We start from the raw sequence: 24470 nt of genomic DNA on the forward strand, positions 1-24470 counted from the left end.
ATTCCAATTAGGTGATTCCCAAGCCTTACCTAGGCAGTGGGGTCAGAGTGAGATGTTGCAGAATGCAAAACTGCTGAGCCAAAGGCTGCATCATCTCTGGACTGTTGAACCAGAGCATAATGTGATGCAAAGGTGTGGACCGAAGACCAGGTAGCTGCACGATGTATCTCCTGGATAGGTACACGAGCCAGGAAGGCGGCAAATAAAGCCTGAGCCCTGGTAGAATGCGTGGTGATGTGGCCTGGGGAAATATGAGCCAAATCATAACAAGTGTGGATGAATGCTGTCACCCACGATGAGATCCTCTGAGAGGAAAAGGTAGGCCTTTCATTCGGTCTGCTACCGGGACAAAGAGTTGGGGCATTTTACGAAAGGGTTTTGTCCGCTCAATATAAAATGCGAGCACTCTACAGACGTCCAGGGAGTGCAATTGTTGCTTCCGTTGCGTTGAGTGTGGCTTCCGGAAGAAGACCGGGAGAAAGATGTCCTGGTTAACATTAAAGGCCAAAACCACCTTAGGGACGAATGCCGGGTGCGGTCACAACTGCACCTTGTCCTTGTGGAACACAGTGTACGGCGGAGCCACCGTAAAAGCCCTAAGCTCGGAGACTCGTCTGGCTGATGTAATGGCTATGAGGAAAGCTGTCTTCCAAGACAGGTATAGTAGTGAGCAGGTTGCTAATGGCTCGAATGGGGGAGACATAAGTCTGTTAAAACCAGGTTGAGGACCCAAGTCGGGGCTGGGCGGCGTACTTGGGGGTATAAGCGCTCCAAGCCCTTGAGGAACCTCGAAACAATAGCGTGTGAGAACACGGAACGGCCACCTTCGCCTGGGTGGAAGGTAGAGATGGCTGCCACATGTACCCTCAGTGATGATACTGCTAGGCCCTGCTGTTTGAGAGACCAGAGGTAGTCCAAAATAGAGGGGATCGAGACCTCAGTGGGAGTAAGATTAAGCGTTTCGCACCAGCAGGAGAAACGCTTCCACTTGGCCAGATACATTGACCGGGTAGGTTTCCTGCTACGCAAGAGAACTTGTCGTACTGATGCAGAGCAACGTAACTCTGACTAGTTTAGCCACACAGCAGCCATGCCATGAGGTGAAGGGCCTGCAGGTCCAGGTGGCGAAGTCTGCCGTGGTCCTGGGTTATGAGGTCTGGGTGGAGTGCCAGGGTAATTGGGTTGGCTATCGACAGGTCGAGCAACGTGGTGTACCAGTGCTGCCTGCGCCATGCTGGAGCAATGATGGTGAGGTGCACTCTGTCCCTGCAGAGTTTTAGCAGGACCTTGTGAACCAGCGGGAACAGTGGGAAGGCATAAAAGAGCTGGTTCTTCCGTGGCATCAGGAAAGCATCCGAGATCGATCCCGGGGAGAGACCTTAGATGGAGCAGAACATCTGGCATTTCCTGTTTGTGCGGAAAGCGAACAGGTCTATATGGGGAAATCCCCACTTCTGGAAAACAGAATGAATAACGTCCGGGCAGATCAACCACTCGTGAGACAGGAAAGACCTGCTGAGTTGATCCGCCAGAGTGTTCCGAATGCCTGGGAGAAAGGACGCTACCAGATCTATCGAGTGGGCTATGCAAAAGTCCCAGAGTTGGATGGCCTCCTGACAAAGGGGGGAGGATTCCATCCCTCCCTGTTTGTTTATGTAGTACATGGCTGTTGTGTTGTCTGTAAACACTGAGACACAATGGCCTTGTAACTGTTGCTGGAACACGTGGCACGCCAGACGGACTGCTCTCAGTTCTCAGACGTTTATGTGTAATGCCAGCTCCTGAGATGACCAGAGCCCTTGAAGATGAAGGTGTCCGAGGTGAGCACCCTAGCCGAGAGATGACACGTCTGTCGTCAGGGACATTGAGGGTTGAGGCGGATGGAACGGCAGCCCTGTACACACCAGGGAGGGATTTAGCCACCATTCTAGGGAGCCTAGGGTGCTCAGGGGAATGGTGACTATCATGTCTATTGGGTCCCTGCCCAGGCGGTATACCGAGTTGAGTCAAACTTGAGAGAGGACGGAGGCGGAGCCTGGCATGTTTGGTTACAAACATGCAGGCAGCCATGTGACCCAGGAGACTGAGAGAAGTGCAAGCCGAGGTCGTCGTGAAATTCTGTAGACCTCGGATGATTGCTGCTATCGCTTGAAACCGTGGCTGTGGTAAGCAGGCTCTGGCTAGATTGGAGTCCAGGATAGCTCCTATGAAGTCTAACCTCTGTGTAGGAACCAGAGTGGATTTTTCTATATTGATCATCAGGCCTAGACATGTGAATAGGTCCTTGACGATGCCCACATGCTGAGTGACTTGTGTCTCGGAGGCCCCTCAGATGAGCCAATCGTCCAGATACGGAAAAACGTGTATCCAACGTCGGCGGAGGTAGGCGGCGACTACGGCCATACACTTTGTAAATACCCTTTGGGCTGTAGAAAGGCCAAACGGCAGGACCGTAAACTGGAAGTGCTGACAGTTGGCTACAAAGCGGAGGTATCTCCTGTGTGGAGGAAAAATGGCGATGTGAAAGTACGCGTCCTTCATATCGAGGGCGGCATACCAGTCTCCAGGATCCAAGGACGGGATAATGGTCCCCAGGGATACCATGCGGAACTTCAACTTTATCATAAACTGGTTGAGTCCTCGCAGGTCTAGGATAGGTCTGAGACCTCCCTTCGACTTGGGGATTAGGAAATAACGGGAGTAAAACCCCTTGCCCCTTTCGTCCATTGGTACCTCCTCTATAGCTCCCATGGCGAGGAGCGTCGCCTCTTGTAAGAGGAATTGCTCGTGAGAGGGGTCCCTGAAGAGGGACAGGGTTGGAGGGTGGGAGGGCGGGGTTGAAATAAATTGGAGGTGGTACCCATACTCCACCGTGCGTAGGACCAGCGATCTGAAGTTAACTGGGACCACGCCGGGAGGAAGTAGGAGAGACGGTTGGAGAAGGGAGGAGAAGGGATCCTGGCCTGTAACTGGTACGCCGCCGTCCTCTCGGGGCGCACCTTCAAAAAGTTCGTCTTTGGTCCCTGGTGGTTTGGTGTTTCGAGGGACCTTGACTTTTTTGGCCCCCTTGGGGTCCTGATGGTCATCTGCTGACCACCTCGGCCGCGCCGCCTGCCAAAAGTCCTGTCTTTGTTTAGGCACAGAGTATGGGGTGAGGGTGAGTGCTGGGGACGGAAAGGCGCGTATGGCTGGTTGGGTCAACCGGCAGGCCTGCGTTGCACGGCGTATGAGAGAGAGCGCATTATGACCCTGTTGTCCTTCAGGCTTTGCAGCCTGGGGTCAGTCTTTCTCCGAGAAGAGGCCTTTACCATCAAATGGCAAGTCCTGAATGGTATACTGCAGCTCCGGTGGGAGGCTTGAAACCTGAAGCCATGAGATGCGCCTCATGGCAACACCCGAGGCCAGAGTCCTGGCTGCTGAGTCTGCTGCATCCAACGAGGCCTGGAGGGAAGTTCTGGCCACCTTTTTCCCTTCCTCCAAGAGGGCAGCGAACTCTTGGCGGGAGTCTTGAGGGAGAGAAGCTCCGTAAACTTACCCACCGCCACCCAGGTGTTATAATTATAGCGGCTAAGCAAGGCTTGTTGATTTGCCACCCGGAGCTGTAGGGCCCTGCCGAGTACACTTTGCGGCCGAGTAGGTCCATTCGCCTAGCCTCCTTCGATTTCGGGGCTGGCGCCTGCTGGCCATGGCATTCCCTCTCATTAACGGACTGGACGACTAGTGAGCAGGGAGGAGGATGGACATACAAGTACTCGTACCCTTTAGAGGGCACCATATATTTACGCTCGACTCCCCTGGCCGCAGGAGGATAGAGGCTGGAGACTGCCATATAGTATCGGCATTGGCCTGGATGGTCCGAATAAACGGTAGGGCCACTCTAGTGGGGGCATCCGCCGAATAGAATGTCCACTACCGGGTCCTCTACCTCCGGGACCTCCTCCACCTGGAGGTTCATATTGAGTGCTACCCTCCTTAGGAGGTCCTGATGGGCTCTCAGGTCGATTGGAGGAGGGCCCGAGGAGGATGTTCCTGCCACCTGCCTCATCTGGAGAAGAGGAAGAGGAGAAGTTGCCGGGGACGAGTGGGTCCTGTGTGGCCTCTTGCTCTTGGGTGACCTCCTGCTCCAGTGGAACCTGGGAGTTCAGTGGGTGAACTGGGGCTTCCTCCATAGCAGTCAGAGAGGGACGGCTAACTGTCGCCTCTGGCACTCGGTGCTCTGATGGGACAGAGCGGGACGGAACTACTGGTACGCCTTGGGCCTGGTGGTACGCCCAAGGTGCCCATAATGACCACTGATGGAGTCCTTGGTCCTGGGCCTGGGGCTCTTGGGTCTCTGGTGGGCACATCAGAATCGCGGTCCTGTGCGTAAGACCTGTCCACGTGGGAGGACACTGATGCGTGTCTGGATGGCCATGGAGGGGCTGAAAAGCCCTGGGTAGGGTCTCTGTTTCTAGTGGACCTTGCTCTACTCGGCATCGGGGACTGTTACCGGGAGGCATACCAGTACCGGAAATGAGATCGGCACCTGCAACCGGAGCACTGCCGGGAGGTTGACCGAGATCTCGAGGCTCGACGTCAGGAGCGGCTACGAGAGTCACGGTGCCTAGAGCGGTGCCGGGAATAGCAGGCAGGCGAACGGGATACTGAACGGTGCCGCGAGTGCGACCGGTACTGGTGAGAACGGTGCCAGGACTGCGAGCAGCGTCGAGAGCGGGAGCGCTGATGGGACCTAGAACGTCTGCAGGACCGTGATAGTGAACGGTGCCACTCTGCTGTGCCAACAGAGGATGGTCTTATCAAGGCAGGCTTGCCGATAGACTGAATTACCCGCACCGGTGGTGCCGGGGGATGAGGCAGCATCGACTCTGTCATGGCAATCAGATCCCTTGCCATTGAGAATGTCTCCGGCGTGGATGGAATAGTAAGCTCAACCACGGCTCGCGCTGGGGAGCTGACAGGCACCGGACTTGACGGCCCTTGTGAGACTGAAATCGACGGTGCCGATGTTGTCAGTGCCACGGCAGGTGTCGGTGCCGGGCAATCCGACTTAGACGAGCTCTCTGGCTGCAGTGCAGGTGGCATGGCAGCAGCAGGAGTCTTAGGCTTTCTTGACCTAAGGAGAGAGAGCAGTGCCGAGTCGATTTCAGTGCTGGCGATGGCCGGTGCCGAGAGGCCTTGGCAGTACCGGCGTGGTCCGATGCTGAGGAGGCGGTTCTGCCCACCGATTGTCCAGCACTTGGTGCCGAAGGCGGAGGGGTAAGAGCCACCTCCATGAGGAACTGTGTTAGCTGAAAATCCCGCTCCTTTTTTGTTCTAGGCTTAAAGGCCTTGCAAATGTGACACTTATCTGCCAGGTGAGATTCCCCGAGGCACTTAAGACAGGAGTCGTGTGGATCTCCTGTCGGGATCGGCTTGCAACAGGCCGAGTACAGTTTGAAACCCGGTGAACTGGGTATGGACCCCGGCACCAGGTGCGGGGAAGGGGCTAATTCCCGAACCTCTCTTAACTATAACAGTAACTATGAACAAGGAGAATTAACTATAACTATAAAACTTTGAACTATATACACAAAAATAACTAGAGAACTACGAGTAGCTAAGGAGGTGGAGGTCAGTAAAACCGCACTCCACTGTTCCAACGACCGACATGGGCAGTAAGAAGGAACTGAGGGGCAGTTGGGTCGGCAGGGGTATATATCTGGTGCCATAGCGGCGCCACTCCAGGGGGTGCCCAGCCGACCCACTGAGTGCTGCTAAGGTAAAAATCTTCCGACGAACATGCACGCAGCACGCGCACACCTAACTGGAATTGATATGAGCAAGCACTCAAAGAAGAATGATTGCTTCAGGGCTGTGCTGGGGTTTCTGTGCACTGGGAAAAGCAAACAGCTGCAGGGGGCACCTACACTGAACACTCTCCCAACATTTTCCACAGGAGTTAATCCTGGAAGATATCTCGCTGCTGCGGCTCACCTGGGAAGAGCAGGAGGGTCTTCTACAGCAATGCGGATTCCGCCCTAGCCCCTATGTAGCTTGCCTGTGTGCAGCAATGGTCCCCCCACCCTCGCAGCACAGTGGCGTGGGGACGTTAGCCTGACTGGGACAAGGACCACAGTGGCTCTCCCTATAAACTTGCGCAAGCGCATTGCCCGTGCTCTAGCTGAAACTTTTGAAGAGATTACCGAGGCCCATTACCGTGATGTGATGGACCACATCAATGGGCTATTCCACATCTAGGCATGCATGCATGCAGCCCTAACACTCCCTCCTCTCCCGAAACATTTCCATCCTGAAAATAAAAGCCGCTTACTGGAAACCTGCTCCTCTGCTTGTCCTTCACCAAGTACTGGCTGCTGCGACTGGCTGCCTTTCTCCTGGCTTGAGAAGAGCTCCTGGTTGCATGCCTCCTGGAACTCCAGATTGTCTCTCCCCACCCCAGCACCCTCACTCTCGGTTTCCTCCTCCCCCTCCTCCTCTTCCTCCCCTCCCCCTGCTCTGAAGTGTCCATCGTGGTCCTCAGATTGGCGGTGGGGTCACCCCCAAGTATCGCGTCCAGCTCCTTGTGAAAACGGCAGGTTGTGGGGGCAGCACCGGAGCGACGGTTTCCCTCGTGGGCTTTGCAATAGGCACTCCGCAGCTCCTTACTTATCTGCTGCTGCACCGCGTCCGGTCATCCGGCCGCTTTCCAGCAAGCTTGATATCCTGGCATAGTATCGTAGATTCCTATGCTTGAGTGCACTGTGACTGAGCAGCTCTCGCCAAACACTGATAAGGTCCAGCAACTCGCCATTGCTCCATGCTGGGGCTCGTTTGGTGCATGGAGGCATGGTCACCTGGAAAGATTCACTGATTGCACTCCACATCTGGCTGAGCAAACAGGAAGGGGATTTTTAAAATTCCTGGGGCATTGAAAGGCGGATCACCTGAGGCCAGGGCAGTAGAGTGCGAACTGATGAGCAGAGTGGCTGAGCAGGCATTCTGGGATACCTCCGAATACCTCTGGAGGCCAATAACAGTGCTTTTGGTGGCCACACTGGCGGAGCAGCGTTGCATCACCAGCACTGCAATCGTTATTCCCCAGGCAGAGGTGGAGTACGTGCAGCGCTGTAGCCAGGGAGATGCAAGGCACATACAGCGCTGTAAGTGTGGACGGTGAGTAAGCTGCAGCACTGTATAGCCACCACCAGCGCTGCAACTCTCTAGTGTAGCCAAGGCCAAGGAGTCCTGAAGGATGAGAGAGAGAGAATCTGTCAGGGTACAGAGAGTAGGACTGTGAGTCAGGGAAGGGGAAGCTGGGACTGGGAGTTGGGGAGGAGGGGAAAATTGAACTGGTTGGGCAAGGAGACTGGGACCAGAGGGAGGGGAGGCTGGGATTGGGAGCCAGTTGGCTGGAATAAAAACATTGAGATTAGATAAGGATCTCAGGGAAGACTGGAACAAAGAACAAATTGCTGTTCCAGGAAGAAGGATTGCTAGGAAGAGATGGGATCCACCTAATGAAGAGAGAGAAAAACATCTTTGCAGGCAGGCTTGCTAACCTGGTGAGGAGTGCTTTAAACTAGGTTCGCCGGGGCATGGTCACCTAAACCCGGAGGTAAGTGGGGATGTGGGATACCACGAGGAAACACAAGGAGGATGGTGCAACAAGGGAGGCCTCCTGATTCATACTGAGAAAGTAGGACAATTGGCTAGTTATCTTAGGTACCTGTACACGAACACAAGAAGCCTGGGAAACAAACAAAAGAATTGGAAGTCCTGGCACAGTCAAGAAACTATGACTGGAATAACAGACTTGGTGGGGTAACTCACATGATTGGAGCACTGTCTTGGATGGGTAGAAACTGTTCAGGAAGGATAGACAGCGGAGAAAAGGTGGATGAGTTGCACTATATGTATGACAGCAGTATGATTGCTCAGAGCTCCAGTATGAAACTAGAGAAAAGCCTGTTCAGTGTCTTTCGATCAAGTTTAGAAGCTAGAGCAACAAGGGTGATTTCATGGTGGGCATCTGCTGTAGATCACCAGACCAGGAGGATGAAGTGGACAAGGCTTTCTTCAGACAACAACCAGAAGTTTCCAGATTACAGGCCCTGGTTCTCATGAGGGACTTCAATCACCCTGACATCTGTGGGAGAGCAATAAAGCAATGCACAGATAATCCAGGAAGTTTTTGGAGAGTGTTGGGGACAACTTCCTGGTGCAAGTGCTGGAGGAACCAACTAGAGGCCATGCTCCTCTTGACCTGCTGCTCCCAAATAGGGAAGAATTGGTAGGGGAAGCAGAAGTGGAGGGCAACCTGGGAAGCAGTGACCATGAGATAGATGAATTCAGGATCCTGACAAAAGCAGAATTTGGACCCTGGACTTCAGAAAAGCAGACTTTGACTTCCTCAGGGAACTGACGAGCAGGATCCTCTGAGAGGATAATATGAGGGGGAAAGGAGTCCAAGAGAGTGGTATGTATTTTAAAGAAGCCTTATTGAGAGCACAGGAACAAATCATGTGCAAAAAGAATATCAAATATCGCAAGCGACTAGCTTGACTTAACAGAGAAATATTTGGTGAGCTTAAACACAAAAAGGAAGCTTACAAGAAATGGAAACTTGGACAGATGACGAGAGAGGAGTATAAAAATATTGCTTGAGCATGCAGGGGGTGTAATCAGGAAAGCCAAAACACAACTGGAGTTGCAGCTAGTAAGGGATGTGACGGATAACAAGAAGGGTTTCTACAGGTATGTTAGCAACAAGAAGCAGGTCAGGGCAAGTGTGAGACCCTTACTGAATGGGGGAGGCAACTTAGTGACAGATGATGTGGAAAAAGCTGAGGTACTCAACGCTTTTTTTGCCTCAGTCTTCACAAACAAGGTCAGCTCCCAGACTGCTCCACTGGGCAGCACAGTATAGGGAGGAGGTGAGCAGTCCTCTCTGGTAAAAGAATAGGTTAAGGACTATTTAGAAAAGCTGGACAGGCACAACTCCATGGGTCTGGATCTAATGCATCTGAGGGTGCTGAGGGAGTTGGCTGATGTGATTTCAGAGCCATTGTGTATTATCTATGAAAACTCATGGTAATCAGGGAGGGGGGAGTCCTGGATAATTGGGAAAAGGCAAATATAGTGCCCATCCTTAAAAAAGGGAAGGAGAATCTGGGGAACTACAGATGACTAAGCCTCACCTTAGTCCCTGGAAAAATCATGGAGCAGGTCCTCACGGAATCTATTTTGAAGCACTTGGAGGAGAGGAAGGTGATCAGGAACACTTAACATGGATTCACCAGGGCAAGTCATGCCTGACCAACCTGACTGCATTCTGTGATGAGATAACTGGCTCTGTGAATATGGGGAAAGCAATGTACATGATATATCTTGACTTTAACAAAGCTTTTGATACGGTCTCCCACAGTATTCTTGCCAGCAAGTTAAGAAAGTATGGAATAGATGAATGGACTATAAGGTTGATAGAAAGCTGGCTAGATCGTTGGGCTCAATGTAGTGATCAATGGCTCGACATCTAGCTGGCAGCCGATATCAAGCAGAGTGCCCCAGAGGTCAGTCCTGGGGCCAGTTTTGTTCAATGTCTTCATTAATGATCTGGATGATGGGATGGATTGCACCCTCAGAAAGTTCATAGATGTCACTAAGTTGGGGGGAAAGATAGATATGCTGGAGGGTAGGGATATGGTCCAGAGTGACTGAGACAAATTGGAGGATTGGGCCAAAAGAAAACTGATGAGGTTCAACAAGGATAAGTGCAGCGTCCTGCACTTAGGATGGAAGAATCCCATGCACTGCTACAGTCTGGGGACCTGCTGGCTAAGTGGCAGTTCTGGAGAAAAGTTCTGGGGATTATAGTAGATGAGAAGCTGGATATGAGTCAACAGAGCTCCCTGGTTGCCAAGAAAGTTAACAGCATATTGGGCTGCATTAGCAGCAGCACTGCCAGCAGATCGAGGGAAGTGATTATTCCCCTCTATTCGCCACTGGGGAGGCCACATCTTGAGTACTGCATCCAGTTTTGGGCCCCCCATAACAGAAAAGATGTGGACAAATTGGAGACAGTCCAGCAGACAGCAATGAAAATGATAAGGGTGTTGGGGCACATGGCTTACAAGGAAAAGCGGAGGGAACTGGTCTTATTTAGTCTGCAGAAGAGAAGGGAGGAGGGTTGATAGCAGCCCTCAACTACCGAAGTTAGATTCCAAAGAGGATGGAGCTTGGCTGTTTTCAGTGGTGGCAGATGACAGAACAAGAAGCAATGATCTCAAGTTACAGTGGGGGAGGTCTAGGTAGGATATTAGAAAAAACTATTTCTCTAGGATGGTGGTGAAGCACTGGAATGCTTTACCTAGGGAGGTGGTGGAATCTCCATCCTTAGAGGTTTTTAAGGACTGGCTTGACAAAGTCCTGGCTGGGATGATTTAGTTGGGGTTGGTCCTGCTTTGAGCAAGGGGTTGGACTAGATGACCTCCTGAAGTCTCTTTCAACTCTGATATTCTATGATTCTATGATTCAATGTGGAAATGAATGGGGAAAAAGAGAGAGATGTAGGCCTCAGTTCAGAAAGTTATTTAAGCATGTGCATAACTTTAAGCACATAATTAATTCCATTAAATCAATAGTACTACCCACAAGCTTAAAATTAGACATATGCTTAACTACCTTTCAGAACTAGTGCCTTAGAGGTAATTTTTTTATCCAGTGCTCTCAGATACCAGAAAAGGACTTTGTAAAGTCTGTCAAAAATGCAGTCCAATTAAATAGGAGCAAAACATTTAGACCTGTCAATAGTTGCTTGATTTATTTTGAAGGGTATTCCTGAAGAGCAGTATATAGAGCAGTAGAGAGTCTGGTAATTTCCATTTGGTCCATAAACAACCGCAGAAACTCAGTAGAAGCAAATAATTGATTGTAGTACTCAATACTGTAGCAAATTCAAGTTACTCAGAATTGATAGTACCAAACAAATAGTTTTCATTTATGTTAATTACAAAAGATAACAGAGAAAATAAAATGCTCATTGTACACTACTAAGCATTGGGAGAAGTTAGTTCAGATGGAGTCTGAATTTGATGTAAACCTTCTTCTGGACCTGGAATTGAGAATGTGGCTCATGTACTTTCACTTTCTTCTTGTAGTAATGCTACGCAAAATCTAGTAAAGGTCAATGCCCTAAATCCCCAAGAAGTTTTTTTTCATCGGACCCAATAAAATGGCTATCTTTGGTTGATGAAAAGTCTTGAGCATGGTGACTAAAGCATCCAGAAATAATACACATTGGAGAGCCTTGTGCATGCCATGTTCCTCTACACAACCTAGAGGTATAAACTACTGAAGGGGGTCTCTCAGATCTGGGGAACCCTTTTTATGGGGGGTCCTGAAGCAGCTGTGGGCACAGAAACTCCTGATTTTTGTGGAACTACATTGTTAGAGAGCAAGGATGAGCTGTAGACCCAAGATATGGTGCAGAGGTATGTTCCACATAGCTCTCAAGGAACATATCTGGTTTGGCCAGTGAACCCCTGATTTTTCCAGTTGGTGGCTGCAAACCCACATTATCTGAACGGAAGAAAGTAGACTAAATAATGCTGCGAACTTGAAAGAATTTTCTTTGCCCTAGGGGACCTTCCTGTGCATTCTTCCTCAGAGGCAGGAAATCTCTCCCCCAAGTTATTACATTAATGGATTAAATAAGCCAAGAGAAACATTAAAACTAAGTCTTCTGAAAAGATGAGTATAGTTAGAGCAAATAGCAGCTATGACAAGCAGTACTATGACCACTGCTTATCATTCGGTTAATCATGTTGCTACCTTGTGCTTCTCCCACCTGTTTCGTGTACCCATCGGTTGTCTTTCATCTCATACTTAGATTGTAAGCTCTTTAGGGCAGGGGCCATCATCTTTTTATGTGTTTGTAACAGCACTAAGCATGATGGGGCCCTTATCCCTGACCTGGATGTGTGGTAAGCAGGCTGTCTGTGAAACTCTTTTTTTAGAACAGTCTTATTCTAAAAAAAGCATTGATGAAACAGGAAACTTAGACAAAAAGTGACCCTAATAAGGTCTTTTGTGTGAGCAGAGCAATCTATCCCAAACAGATTAACACATTCAACCATTTGAATGTACTAATCTATTTGGATTTAGCTTCTCAGTCTAATGTCAAAATGTTTACACTATTTTCTGGTAATCAGATTGTTTACTTTTTAACAGGAAAGCAAATCCAGCAGGAAAAAAAGCCATCATACAACAATCAAAACGACAGAATTATGGTGCAAACAAGCAGTAGTCTGGTTTCCCTCAAAAGGAGGATATAATAAACTTATTGTTCTTATATAATAAAATTCAAATTCAACTCAATATCACTTACTATAGTGACATGCATAATGAACTCTTAACCTTTCCTCTACTCTTCCCATGTTTTTTTCATGGCTCCATCTCCTCTAAAACTACCAAACCATACTGATGCTCCCATTCAATGGGAATTGTTCTATGCAGCTCTATATTTAAATAAGGTCTTCATATACAAGAAATCTATCAGCAATAAAATATAAATATAGCTAACGCTGTACAATAGGCTTTAAACTGTGCTAATTTATTGTCTGATTTAAAATAAAAAGTTGAAGACTATGTAAATCTCAATTTATGTCTGTAATGTATCTTTGCGTTTTATGGATTGTTCATCTGAAACATAAATGAAGTTTGTAGCCAAAAGGTGTGTGCATTTCAGATTTATTAAAGATATTACAATGCAATAAATAACAGTAGATACCCAGTACAGCTGTTGAATGTGATCAAGTGTTATGTTCACCCCCCTATGTCTTCATGTTTTTATAGATTTATGATTTAGAGTGTGCTGTATTTAGAGTAGGTATCATATAGTAAACTCAAACCTCTTCAATAGTAAAATAGTTGGACTAATCTAAAAGTTTTAGTGTGCTCATTCTAAACTGACTCTCTTATGCAATCTGTAAACGTTCCTCAGTGACAGCAGCCAGTCTGCCAAAATGTCAGCTGCAGGACAAGTTCCAATATAAACAGACAACATTGTGCTGCTGACTTACTGAATTAGAGTTAGAATGATACCCACCATTCCCTCCTAAAAGGGGACTCTTGAGATCCAAGAATAACAGATCTGTCAGCACATAAATTGGTATAATTTTCAACTAGAGACGCCAACGCCGTTTAACCCCATTGTCATTAGCCATGTCTAACTAGGACATTACAGTTGTGTATTTCTCAGCTACATCCTTTCTTTGGGCTCTCCAGCATAGCTGTGGACACTATGACTAGGGCTCCTAAGTGCTACAATAATACAAATAAATAATAATAACAACAACAATAAGTAGAAAACTGGAGTAGACTGCAAAATATGTAGAATACCACAATATGAAGGATGGTAACAGAGTCTATGTGTTCAGCTGCAAGCTTGCTTATATGGTGTAACTCTATTGATAGTGGATTGTTAATAGAGTTACTCCTGATTTAGGGCCTATTCAGGAAAAAAATTAAGCATGTACGTTAGCCTCTCTCTGGTTAGGAAAGCACTTAAGCACTGACTCAATAGCAGTTTATTACTGTTACTGCCACGGCCCCCCAGTTAGGATTGGGGATCCATTGTGTTAAGTCCTGTGCAAACCTAAAAATGAAATGATCCCATACAAACTCAGCTCAGCATGGCATAGTGAGTAAGGCACACAGACAGTGAGGGGAGGGATAAGGACAGGTGCTACCACAAAGAGTTACATACTTTGTTATAAACACCCGCATGCATGTGTTGCCTTTCTTTTCTCTCACTGTCCATAGATTTCACAATAGAAAATGAGATTTTTCTGAGAGATTTGAAGGTGTCTGAATATTATTTATTACTTGCATTACTGTAGTACCTAGGTGCCCTAGTTATGGTCTGGGTCATCGCTTTACCAGGTACTGTACGAAAAGTACAAAAAGATTGTAACCTTTTTGGGACAGGGACAATCTCAGTAGGTTTGGTGAAGGTTTTACAAAATGAGAGCATATCAAATCAAGAATCAAAAATAGGAGAATGAAGTTATTATACCCTCTATGGCTGCACAGAAAAGGTCTGCTTCAGAACAAACATAATACACAGCATATCCACTATACAAAAAATGTAAAGTAGTAAGTTCAATTAATACCCCATATGAAGCCAAGTATCAGCTACAGCTATGTCTACTCTTATAGAGGCCTGTCAAATACACGAACTATGTGCGTAGCCACATGCAGCAGTGAAAGGCTCCGCCAGCTGAGATGCAGTAGGGAAAGGCTTTGATAGGGGAAGGCTTGGGCAGCTGGGAGGAAGCAAGACGTTACACTGCTAAAAACTGCAGTGCACACTTTGGAGCAGGGGTGCTGGAACAGTGGTGGGGGGAAGAGGAGTGAACTGGGGGCAAGATCTTGAGAAGAAGAGGCAGAATGGAAGCAGGGCCTCAGTGGAAGGGGCGGCATGAGGGCAGGGGCTTGCGGAGAAGGGGCAGTGCAAGAGTGGGGCCTCATGGGAAGGGATGGCACGAGGGGGAGACTCAGGGGAAGGTGCAGCATGAGAGCGGGGCTCAGGGGAAGGGGCAGCATGAGGGCAGGGCCTCAGGGGGAATGGGCTGCAGGAGGATGGGGGTTCAGGGGAAGGGGCTGTATGGGGGCAAGGCCTTGGGGGGGCAGAGCATGGGTGGAGGAGGCCATGGTTTGGGTGCCTGTGGCCCCCCATCTTTAGGGCACTTCCACTGCTCCTGTGTTGGAGGCAATGCTTGGGAATGTAGAGAGCCATACAGGGTACATACCCTGGGGGTATTCTACTTGCCTAAGGAGTGTCTCACCATCTACACTGCTATTTATATCCATGCTAGCTGGGCATGCGGTGTCTGTACACACAGTGGAAGTGAAGATGTAGCCTTAGATCTCTCACAAATGTGCAACCAAACTGAAGATTTTTTTTCCATATACCTTTTCCCTGATGGTTTAGTTTAATTGTTTTCAGGCTAAGGCAACGGGATAGGTGAATGAAACACATAATGCATTCATCTGCACATCAAAATTGGACTAATGTTGGCAAATAAACTTAATTTTAATCAAATTTATTCACAAAGCAGCAATGATTAAAGTGAACAAACTTTGTAAAGGTTTAAACAATTCATTTTGTGTTGCATTAAAACAAGGCCAATTATGCAGTTGAGACTATGCAAATCTCAGTTAAAAATGAAACCAACTAAATTGTTACAACTATTACTGTGCATGTGAAATCAAGTAAGTACTGTAAATTTAAATGATCATAAACTGAGTGAGGATATGGAAAATGTTTAAATGGTGAAGTGTGGCTTTCACAGCACACTAAAGGCTCTACTTGGGAGTTCTATATTATTGGCTCCAACATAAGGTCTTTCTCACACCTTTATCAAACCCATAAATATATAGACAATGAGACATATGTGTATATATATTGTGGCAAAGTACCTGCCTCTCCTTTTGTTAGCTCAGTCCTTCTTAGCCTCAGAGACACAGGCTTGGGCAAAATAAAAGAAAAAAAACCCCTTCCCAATCTCACAGGGTCTGGCTGATCCCTTCTCAGCCAGCCCCTTGCTCTAGTTTCCTCTCCTTCTGGGGAGGAGGCAATCTGCCTTGCAAGAAGTCTCAGAGGTCAGCTGCCCCTACTTGCTGGCAGCTACTCTGCTTCTCTCTTCCTCCCTCCCCTTGCTTCCCTGCCAGGGAGGTTTTATAAGGTCTCCAGCAATTGGGGCCAGCTGAACCTAATTAGTTCCCTGCTAACCCCTGTCCCAGCTGAACCTTATTCCTCCAGGGCTAAGCTTTCCAGGACCAATTACTACCCCTCTCCTGGTAGCTAATTGTCCTGAGTTTGCCACAACATATATAGAGAGAGAGAGTTCAGAAAGAATTTAAAGAAAGGATTAGATAGCTTTCTATCAATATTATTTGCAGCTAGAAGATTTACACAAAATGAGCCTTTGTGCTGCAAAGGCACACACTCTCTCTCTACCACCTCCCCCATGATATATCATTGCACAATTGACCAGGCGAAACACAGGTCCCTCATCAATTTTCCTGTGAAGCATCAGGCCTTTGCCACTGCTCAAGGCAGGTTATCAGTTGGATGCCTGGCCAACAGCCACTGCTCTCTAGCCACCCAGCTCTGAAGGCCAAGCAGAAGTAAGGGTGGCAATACTGTGACCCCTCCTAAAATAACCTTTTGACCCCCCTGCAACTCACTTTTGGGTCAGGATTCCCGATTGAGAACTCTGGTCTCCCCTGTGAAATATGCGTCATGCATCTGACAAAGTGGGTATTCACCCATGAAAGCTCATGCTCCAATACTTCTGTTAGTCTATAAGGTGCCACAGGATTCTTTGTCGCTTTTTACAAATCCAGACTAACACTGCTACCCCTCTGATGCCTGTGAAATTTGTATAGCATAGGGTAAAAGCGTACAAAAGACCAGATTTCACAGTCGACGATGCATTTTTCATGGCTGTGAATTTGGTAGGGCCCTACTCATGACAGTGACCAATACTATACAGCATTCCAGATGAGGCTACATCACTGATTTATATAAAGATGTTATAATATGTTTTGTATTATTCACCATCTCATTCTATATGCATATTAATATCTTGTTGGCTTTATTTGACTGCAACTGCGCACTGAGTAGTGGTCTGTACTGAGCTGTCTATAGTGATGCCCAGGTACCTTTATTAAGGTGACTCAGATAATTTAGATTCTTGTAAGATGTACAAATAGTTAATATTTTTCCTTTCGATGTTCATTATGCTGCATTTACTAACATTGGATTTTATTTGACATTGTTGCCCATTCATCTAGTTATTAAGGTGTCTCTGAAGTTCTTCACAGTCCTCTCTCGTCTTGACTCCGCTTAACAACTTTGCATCATCTGCACATTTTGCTGTCTCACTATTCACCCTCCTTTCTAGATCATTAATCAATATATTATACAACAGGGGGCCTAGAACAGACCCTTAAGGTACCCTGCTATTAACTTTTGCATCAATGAAATTTGACCATTTAATCCTTCTCTTTACTTCCTGCCTTCTAGCCAGTGTTTGATCCATGAATAAAAATGGAAGTGAGAGCAACTGTGGCACAGGCTATCACATGGGCTGCACAAGCAAGTGCCTATGTGGTGAGGTGAGGCGTCAGGCTTGTGCAGTCCACGCTGCGGCCTATGCGAGAGCATCCCTATGGCCATTTTTAGTCATCTAATTAGAGTACAGCTAGTGCGGATTGGATACATCTACAGAAGTTGTCATTTGCACCCCCTATTGCAATGTAGACATACCCTAAGAGAGTGTATGTGGCAAGTCAAAGAGAAGAGTGTTGCATTTTACTTCTAACAGTAGTAAGGTCATGGTAATTATTAACTCTTGCAGGAGTAAGTTCCATAGCGTAGGTCCAGCTCCCACGAAAGTCATTTTACAGTTTCATGATTCCATTGGATTGCAGCTATCATAGAATCATAGAATATCAGGGTTGGAAGGGACCTCAGGAGGTCATCTAGTCCAACCCCCTGCTCAAACCAGGACCAACCCCAACTAAATCATCCCAGCCAGGGCTTTGTCAAGCTTAACCTTAAAAACCTCTAAGGAAGGAGATTCCACACCTCCCTAGGTAACCCATTCCACTGCTTCACCACCCTCCTAGTAAAAAAGTTTTTTCTAATATCCAACCTAAACTCCCACAGTGCAACTTTGGGCCATTACTCCTTGTTCTGTCATCTGTACCACTGAGAACAGTCTAGATCCATCCTCTTTGGAACCCCCTTTCAGGTAGTTGAAAGCAGCTATCAAATCCCCCCTCATTCTTCTCTTCTGCAGACTAAACAATCCCAGTTCCCTCAACCTCTCCTCATAAGTCATGTGCTCCAGCCCCCTAATCATTTTTGTTTGCACTCTGCTGGACTCTTTCTAATTTGTCCACATCCTTCTTGTAGTGTGGGGCCCAAAACTGGAAACAGTACTCCAGATGAGGCCTCAATGCTAAATAGTGGGGAATGATCGTGTCCCTCGATCCGCTGGCAATGCCCATACTTATACAGCCCAAAATGCCGTTAGCCTTCTTGGCAACAAGGGCACACTGTTGACTCATATCCAGCTTCTCATGCACTGTAACTCCTAAGTCCTTTTCTGCAGAACTGCTGCCTAGCCATTCGGTCCCTAGTCTGTAATGGTGCATGGGATTCTTCCGTCCTAAGTGCAGTCCTCTGGACTTGTCCTTGTTGAACCTCATCAGATTTCTTTTGGCCTAGTACTCTAATTTGTCTAGGTCCCTCTGTATCCTATCCCTACCCTCCAGCATATCTACTACTCCTCTCATTTAGTGTCATCTGCCAACATGCTGAGAGTGCAGTCCACCAGATCATTAATGAAGATATTGAACAAAACCAGCCCCAGGACTGACCCTTGGGGCACACCGCTTGATACTGTTTGCCAACTAGACATGGAAGACATGCTCATGGGGAGAGAGGCAATCTCCTTGATAGGTAGGACCAATCCTATCCAGGGCTCTGATTGCAGGACAGAGAGCTTAAATAAGACTATATATTTGGAGGGAAGCAAAGTACTAGGCTGGTGTACTCATGGCCACTTGTTTTGCTAAGCAGGTTGGCTACTATGTTCTATACCCACTGGAGCTTTTTCAGGGTGAGTTGCTTCATTCCCAGACATCATGAGTTGGAATAATCAAGCCCGGAGGGTAAAAATAAGGCAGAATCACTGTGTCCAGGTCTGAGTTCAACAGGAAAGAGAGCCATCTCCTAGCTACTAGCAGATGGAATTGAGTGTTTATTACTGCCATGGAATGCACAAACATCTCTTTGCATTATTACACTTGAATAATAAAGTAATATACTACTACTCCTAATTTGAACTTTTATAGATCTTTGCAGACAAGGATCTCAAAACACTTCATAAACATTAATTAATTCAAATAACTTCCCTCTGAAGAAGGTGGGCTGACTTATAAATGTGAGTACATTCTTTCTGCTCATGTGACATCCACCCAACCACACTGTAATTTGTAGTCTTATTGTTCTCATATTCTCTGGCAGGGATCACTTGTCCCGGTGCCGGCTTTCTCTGTGCTGCTTATGACCCTAGGGAACCTTTTCTTCTTGACAGCCCTCTCTGGCCCTCACTGGAAACTACCACTGCCTATTCTTAAATAGCTGTTTTCTTTCCACCAAGCTTTGGATCAGCATCTGTTATCCATTTGTTTTTTATTTTCTTCTTAAATCTCAAATTGTATCTTAAATAATCTTAAAGAACAAAAAAAAAGCTGGAACAAAAATCTCTCGGCAGTCTAGTACAATTTTATTTAATTTTAGCATGAGAGGGCTTATCTTATAACAGAACTATATATATAAGACCTGCTGGTTTTATGTGCACTGTATACAACTACACAGACAGATCCTGATCAGCACCCACTTATGAAACCTTTGGGCACATTTTCAAAGTGGTATATGGGAGAATTTTGCTAAACCACTTTTCCTGACCTAAGCTGTAATCCAAGAGTGAAATCTCTATGGTCTGATTTGAAAAAAACATACCATAAACAGGCTATTCTCCTTAGTCCCCTTTAATGTAAGTATTATATAGAGCCAAATACTGAAGTTCCTTAGAAAGGGACCCTTCAGAATCCACACAAAAGAAAGTAAAAGCAAAATACCATGATAATTCACTTAAGAAAACAACACTGGCATTCTCAGTAGAGAGGTCAAGGAATGAAACAGCACAGGTACTCAGGAATACTCTTGTGTTAAGTGGACCCTCCAAGTCAAGTCAGGATTGAGGCATATTAGCAAGACAGTATAGACAGTATAGACAAACTATGCAGTCCCTGTTAACTCCTGTCGATCTGGCACATTTCTGAAGCACAATATCTACACACAAACTTCTTAAAACAAAACCACTATAAGATATTATTATCATAACCGTTGTACATAGCAGGAGAGTAGAAGTCCAAATGCTGCCAACATTACTATCTGGGCAGGACATGTGAGAGAAAGTCTGACCACTTTAGGGAGAGTGCAAACTAAAATATAGAGCACAACATTCCCCACAATCTCTCTGTCTCTCTCTCTCCCCAGCCCCCACAGCAAGACGGTCAAGGTTTCAGAAATGGGTGCCTACATTTAGGCTTCTACATTCATATTTAAACACTGTGGCTTTCTAAGACTTCGTGATTGACACTGTGATATGAACTATAAGTACATGGAACTTCCCAGAAGCATGGGAGATTGAACTAGATCTGCCTGCTTCAAAAGCCCATGGTTGATACCTTCCAAAACAAGTTGGGGGGTTAGCCACATAATTCTCATTTAAATTATTGGGAGTTATATGGCTAAGTCCCCTAGTTGGCTCTGAAAATCTCGACACAGGTCCCCATCACTTGAGTTAAAGGAGAATCTCTTTTGGCTGATATTAATATAGGACAGTGATTCCGTATATCTGGTCTTTGAGGCTACTTAGGACACTCCACGTCCAAGTACATCCTGCCTCAGGAAGCAGCAAAGTCTGCAGTAACAAGTATGTGGCTGCTGTGTCTAGGGTCCCTAGATTGGAACCCAGACTAGTGGGTTAGGTTCCCCTTCTGGTTACGGGTAAAGTGGTATAACCACAAGAAGGGGGCAGGCCTTATCTGGAAGTCAGAACAAAGGCCTGAATTTAAAGGGACCAAAGCTGGGGCTGAAGACTCTATGGAGAGGAAACAGACTTCTTATTTGTTGGACTCTTTAATACCCTGCAAGGGGTTCAGTTGTTCTTTGTGACTCAGTCAGATGGCCACCCTTGGAAGACTTGCCAAGTCAGCCAGCAGGGGACACCAGAGGTGAAAAAAGGACTACAATACTTGACCCTGTCACTTGGAGGTGCTGCAGAGGTGAGTGCCCCATTACAAGGACCCATGGAAATGTTTAGCACTTCTGACACCAACTAGGAGAGGGCAGTGGCTCACCTGATCATTAGCCAGTTCATTACAATACAAAACAAAAATAGCTAATGAAGCAAACTAATGAAACTTGTCTTATTAAATTTACAAAAGATTTTTTCCCATTAACCTTTAAAGACCAGACATTAAAATGGATCAGCCTAAGAAACCAAACCAGTTCCAGGGCACTAGTAATCTTTTAAGGCAACATTAGAAAATTAGGCAGGTTCAGTTCATGTGGTCTAAATCAGTGGTTCTCAAAGCCAGTTCACCACTTGTTCAGGGAAAGCCTCTGCCAGGCTAGGCTGGTTTATTTACCTGCTAGATCCGCAGGTTCGGCCGATCGTGGCTCCCACTGGCCGCGGTTCGCCGCTCCAGGCCAATGGGGGCTGTGGGAAGCAGTGCAGGCCGAGGGATGTACTGGTTGCCCTTCCCGCAGTCCCCATTGGCCTGCAGTGGTGAACCACGGCCAGTGGGAGCCGCGATCGGCCAAACCTGCGGATCTAGCAGGTAAACAAACCAGCCCAGCCTGGCAGAGGCTTTCTCTGAATAAGTGGTGGACTGGCTTTGAGAACCACTGATTTAGACCACATGAACTGAACCTGCCTAATTTTTTAATGTTGCATTAAAAGATTACTAGTGCCCTGGAACTGGTTTGGTTTCTTAGGCTGATCCATTTTAATGTCTGGCAGACCGGCTTTGAGAACCACTGGCCTAAATGGCAGAACATCCTTAAGTGCTTCATATTGTAAAAAAGATTAGTGAGAGTCACAAGGAAATAATTCCATCAAAGTTTTGATGACACCATAATCACAAGAGTGCCATTATATTACAGCTGATTCAAACTATTAACATAAATTCTATTAAAATAAAATTGAAGATTTTAGTCACTCAGTCACTATATTAGTTAAAGTAATTGAGGGCCAGTTTTACAAATTTAGGTACTTGCATTGTACTCAAATTTCATTGCATATGCAAAAATACCCAATGCTGTATTTAGAAGCCTAGTTCACCACATGTATACACAAATTCCTGTACAGAATGCAGCCTGGAAATCTGTGAATAAATTGGGTGCATGCAGGAGGTAAATGTATGCATGCAGTTATGCACACCAAACTTTAAAAAGCTGGTCTGTAAATCAGAATTACTATACTGTGTATTCAAATATTATTAATACTAATGTTATATTAAATGATTCTCATTTTCTGATCACACGATTAAACTTTTTAGATCATGTCTTAAATACAATTATTGAAATCAGCCATGAGGCACATTATAATACAAACCCATCCCTTCTGAGACATATATTTTTCTATGTCAAATTATTATTTTTGTTGCTAGTAGAAACCTTAAAGTTTAAAATGAAAGTGCTGATAGAACCATAACAGCAGTGTAACAACTGTAATAGCAGGATACAATATGACCATTGTTTCTTAACACATGATGGAGTCCAGATACACTATATTCACATGATACTTGCAGTTTTCAACATTTTGAGATAGTAGATTGAGTATTTTGCTTATATAACAGCCTAAACACTAGTAAAGGAACCCCCTGGACATAACTTTATTCCTATAATTCTTTATTAATCTTCCTCCACAAATTATCCTTAATCCACATGTGTACACATATTTCTTCATACTACTATAAAAATGGTTGCAGCATTAATCCCTCAGTTAATTTCCAAAGTGAAGCGACTTTAGAGGGACCATTAATTATCATTTACACAACAAGCATCACAATGGTGTGGGTATTTTTATGAAAGCTTCCAACTCTGACGCAGTTTCAGCTCATAATGTACTTTTAAAAACTGCTTTGACATCACTTCAGAGGCTAGTTTGGTTTTGTTAGAATCTCAAACAGTTAAAGGATGCAGTGAGTCATCTGGGGACTTCTGGAAAGCTGAATAGTTCCAGGTGACTATTTGGAACACACACTCAAGAAACATAAAAAGACTAAGACCATTGCTATGTTAAAGAGAACAATATGGCCCCTTTCAGCATTAGAATCGAACATGCAGGCTTTCTCATTATTTCAATAAAACAAAAACAGACGTTGAACCAAAAAACAAAACAAAAAAATCCCTAACCTTTCTCTGGCTTGGTTGAATGTTTTAAAGAGCCTAGGCACTACGCAAATTCTCTAGTGAGCTATGAATTCCATTTCATTCTGCTTTTTCAACAGGAATAGGTTGAAAGAAGACATGTTAACCAGAAAAAGAGCTTTTTAAAATCCCAAGTAATATGGTGACTAGTTTCTAGGTGAAAGAAGGATAAAATTACTCATCATCCTATGCAAACATTAGAGATATTTTCGCTCCTTTAGATAACTTATAGCAGCATGCAATGCTGGGATAAAATAGTAATATTTTCTAAACTCACACTGACCATTTTGTTGCATGAAATATTATTGACATTATTTTGCTGGTTCTAAAGTAGTGTTATAAACTTAAAGGAACATTGAAATTTAAACTTTTGCTTTTCCAATTGTTCCTCTAATACTCTAACCACTATGAAATAGTAATACTGTAATTTTAAAAAAAATGCTTTACATCCAGATTGCTGTTTCTCTTTGGTCTGAGGAAGAGTGGAAAGAAAGAACCAGGCTCAAAACCATTTGTGGGAGGAGAAAAAAGTGTTTAGATGGTGCAATTTATATTCTTGTACCAAAACCCCTATGCCAAACCACTACCCTCTCCTCAGGCATTTGCTCCCTTAAGACTCATTCTTCCATGACACTCACAAAAAGTGAGTCAACAATTTTATTTATTTTTATTAATTAAAAAAACCCAAGACATTAGTCCATCATGACAGGTACATGCCCTAACTAAATGTCATCCTTCTAACTCCAGTAAAACAATATTTTGTTTTAAAAAGTAATTGCCTTTGGTGTGATTATATCCAAGGGAAACACATTAAGATGTGAGCTTATAAAGACTCCTTAGGAAAAACTTCCTCACCAGAAGAAAGTACGGAAATAATTGAATTAGCTTCACTAAGAAGGGTTTGAATTCTATATAAGTGCAGATGGACAGAAACTGCCCTTCTCCTGAAAATGACATTATCTATCACATGCGTAAATCATATTTAGTGTACAGGCTATGTTAACCAAATACAGTATTTGTGAATTCAGCCATTTCCTAATCTCCTTTGGCAAGAACTGCATTCTTGAACACTCCTCCTTCCCCAAGATGATTTAAAAGCTTCTTCATAGAAAGTTCCAACATATGAAAATATAAGCATTCTGGTTTTGTTCTTACAAACCAATGTCCCAGTTAAGCAGGTTGTTAAGAATTCAGTGGAACTACTCACATGCTTCAAGTTAGTTCCCTGCTGAATTAAAGCTAAACAGAGGTCCAAGTTTGATTCCATTAACACTGTAATGATAAAAATCATTACAATGGTTCATTAAAAATGTCAAATAAAACCATGCATGTTCTATATAATGTGGAACACTGAAGAGATTTACTTTTAAAGGTTAAACACTGAATCTTGTATGGTGCTATATAGCTG

General features: G+C 45.5%; 1 protein-coding gene across 5 annotated transcripts in view; it reads right to left on the bottom strand.

The window, feature by feature from the left end:
- KIF6 (kinesin family member 6) overlaps window positions 1-24470 on the bottom strand; it is a 322989-nt gene that overhangs the window by 162995 nt on the left and 135524 nt on the right. The gene's annotated exons all lie outside the window — the stretch shown is intronic.

This window comes from Chelonoidis abingdonii, chromosome 3 (assembly GCF_003597395.2).
Source record: "Chelonoidis abingdonii isolate Lonesome George chromosome 3, CheloAbing_2.0, whole genome shotgun sequence".
Lineage (NCBI taxonomy): Eukaryota > Metazoa > Chordata > Testudines > Testudinidae > Chelonoidis > Chelonoidis abingdonii.